Below are 3277 nucleotides of genomic sequence, written 5' to 3' on the forward strand. Positions count from 1 at the left end.
CTCCCGCCGGACCGGAGGAGGTGTTGGAAGCAGCTCTCTCCTCTTCTGTCTACCCAACCCAGAACCGACCCCTCCCCCCGGATTACAGAGTCAGAGGGGCGTCTCACTGTTGGATAAATGGTCAGTATCCATCCCTCGAACCACATGGTATTGTAGACCCCTATTAGCACCAAGTCCGTCGACGCTGTCACCGAGGAGGTAGAGTGGCTGGTAGGTAGAACTGCAACTGAACTTCAACGTTGACCAGTCTAGAGAGATTGTCACGGCCTTTCGGAGGGTGCAGGCTGACCACTCCTCCCTATACATAAACGGCTCCTCCGGGGCGAGATCGGAGCACCAAGTGTGAGGGGGTGCACATCGCCTGGTCCCTCAAAGCCACCTCTTGGTCGAGAAGCACCTCCACTTCCTGAGGCGAGTGAGGCTCCCCTCCCCGCCCGCCGAGAGTGGACCTGACCAGCTGTATCACAGTCTGGTAGAGGAATTGCAAGGCAGTTGAGTGCCAAACCCTGCAAAGGATTGTGAGGACCGCTGAGGGGATCATCTGAGTCTCTCTTCCACCCATCCGAGATATTTATCAGGAGCGCTGGGTATGCAGGGCCCTTAACGTTGTCAGTGACCACTCCCATCCATCCAACAATCTCTCTGACCCCCTACCATCGGGCAGGAGGTAGCGCAGTATCAGGACAGGGCCTGTTAGGATAGGAAGCAGCCTCTTTCCCCAGGCTGTGAGCCGAATGAACTCCCAGCCACCATCACGTATGAAGAGCCAGTGGCGTTATGCTGTTTATTATTTTTAACTTCTGTCGTAAATGCAGCTTATTGTGTGTTAGTGAATGTGTGATAATATTACTTTGTGTTGTGTCGGTGAGTTACACAGTGTACCTCCGTTCAGAGCGTCGTTGTTGTTTTGCGGAATACATGTGTACGGTTGAACGACAATAAACTGAACGTGACCTCCTGTCCGGGCGAGGAACTGTGAGCAGCCGAACACTGCGCGGGCCAAGACTCTGTACCAGGTCCTCTGACGGGAATCGGTAGTGCCAGCGTCTCCTTTAGGAGATTAAAGTTTACTTTCAACTCTTTAGCAGGAACCTTTAGCCCAGTTCTTTGGGAAGCGGAGGGGAGAGTCACAACTGAGAACGAGTTGGAAAATCACGCAAATATTATGTAAAAACAAACACGAGATGTGTTATGTCAGGCCGCAGCTGTCCGTACACAGTTCCTCTTTGAGAAGCCGGGCGAGAGCTGGACCACATGTACCGCGCTCAGGAGTGAGCGGAATGGGGCGGTGCAGGCCGATACAATGGGGTCTTTTCAGAGACTCCTGGATCGGGACATGGAGCTTGGAGAAATACAGGGCTCTGGGTAACCCTGGGTAATTTCTAAAGTAAGTACAAATTCGGCGCAGCATTGTGGGCCGAAGGGCCTGTATGGCGCTGTAGGTTTTCGATGTTGGCAGAGAGACCGGGACGGAGGGTGGGTGGAGGGAACAGAGTGCCACCCCTCCTCTCACTGATTGTGGCGGGTACGGCTGTGTGGAGACAAAGAGACGGCAACAAGGGGAAACCCCCAAGTGTTCCATAAAAGCAACAACATTCAGCATTCAACTTTTGTCCCGTGAAGTGGAACATAGAACAGTACAGCACAGGAACAGGCCATTCGGCCCACAATGTTGTGCTGAACCAATTAAATTAGTAATCAAACGGTCAATTAACCTAATTTCTTCTGCCTGCACAATGTACATATCCTTCCACTTTCCTCGCCTTCATCTAAACGTCTTTTAAAAGTCTCCCAAGTGATCTGCCCCCACCACTACTCCAGGCAGCACATTTCAGGCACCCACCATTCTGTGTAAAAAAACTTGTCCCTCACATCCCTCTCACCTTAAATGTACGCCCTTTGGTTTTAGACATTTCACAGAGCCATAGAGAAGTACAGCACAGAAACAGGACCTTCGGCCCATCTAGTCCATGCTGAAAACCATTTAAACTGTCTGCTCCCATCGATCTGCACTGGGACCAGAGCCCTCCATACCCCTACCATCCATGTATCTATCCAAACTTTGAAATCGAGTTCGCATGCACCACTTGTACTGGGAGCTCATTCCACACTGTCATGTCCCTCTGACTAAAGAAGTTTCCTCCCTTATTCCCCTTAAACGTTTCATCTTTCACCCTTAACCCATGACCTCTGGTTGTAGTCACACTCAACCTCGGTGGAAAAAAATCCTCCTTATATTTACCCTATCTATACCCCTCATAATTTTGTATACCTCTATCAAATCTCCTCTCAATCTTCTACACTTGAAAGAATAAAGTCTTAACCTATTCAATCTTCCTTATAACTCAGGTGCTCCAGACCTGGCAACATTCTTGTAAATTTTCTCTGCACTCTTTCAACCTTGTTTACATCTTTCCTGTAGGTAGCTGACCAAAACTGCACAGAATGCTCCAAATTAGGCCTCACCAATGTCTCATACAACTTCAACATTACATTCCAATTTCTGTACTCAATACTTTGATTTATGGCCAATGTGCCCAAAGCTTTCTTTAAGACCCAATCCACCTGTGATGCCACTTTCAACAAACTATATGCCTGCATTTCTAACTCCCTTGTTCTACCACACACCTCAATGCCCTACTGCTCACTGTGTAAAACCTTCCCTGGGTCGCCCTACCAAAGTGCAAAACCTCACACTTATCTGCATTAAATTCCATCTGCCATTTTTCCAACTGGTCAAGATCCCTTTTCAAGCCATGATAGTCTTCCTCACTGTCCACTACACCCCAATCTCGGTGTCATCTGTAAATTGGCTGATCCAGTTAACCACATTATCATCTAGATCACTGATTTACTGTAAATGGCAAACAACAAAGGACCCAGCACCGGTCCTTGTGGCACACCACTAGTCACAGGTCTACAGCCAGAAAGGCAATCCTCTACTACCACTCCCTGGCTTCTCCCACATGTCTAATCCAATTTACTACCTCGTCCTGCATGCTGAGCCACTGAACCCTCTTGACCAGCCTCCCATGTGGGACCTTGTCAAATGTCTTGCTGAAGTCCATGTAGACAGCATCCGCTGCCTTGCCTTCACCCACATTCCTGGTAACTTCACTGAAAAACTCTATAAGATTGGTTGGACATGACCTACCATGCATGAAGCCATGTGGACTATCCTTAATCAGTCCATGTCTATCCAAATAATTATAGATTTGGTCCCTTAGAATGCCTTCCAATAACTTTCCCACAACTGATGTCAGACTCACTGGCTTGT

Source organism: Mobula hypostoma, chromosome 18 (assembly GCF_963921235.1).
Source record: "Mobula hypostoma chromosome 18, sMobHyp1.1, whole genome shotgun sequence".
In the NCBI taxonomy this organism is placed as follows: domain Eukaryota; kingdom Metazoa; phylum Chordata; class Chondrichthyes; order Myliobatiformes; family Myliobatidae; genus Mobula; species Mobula hypostoma.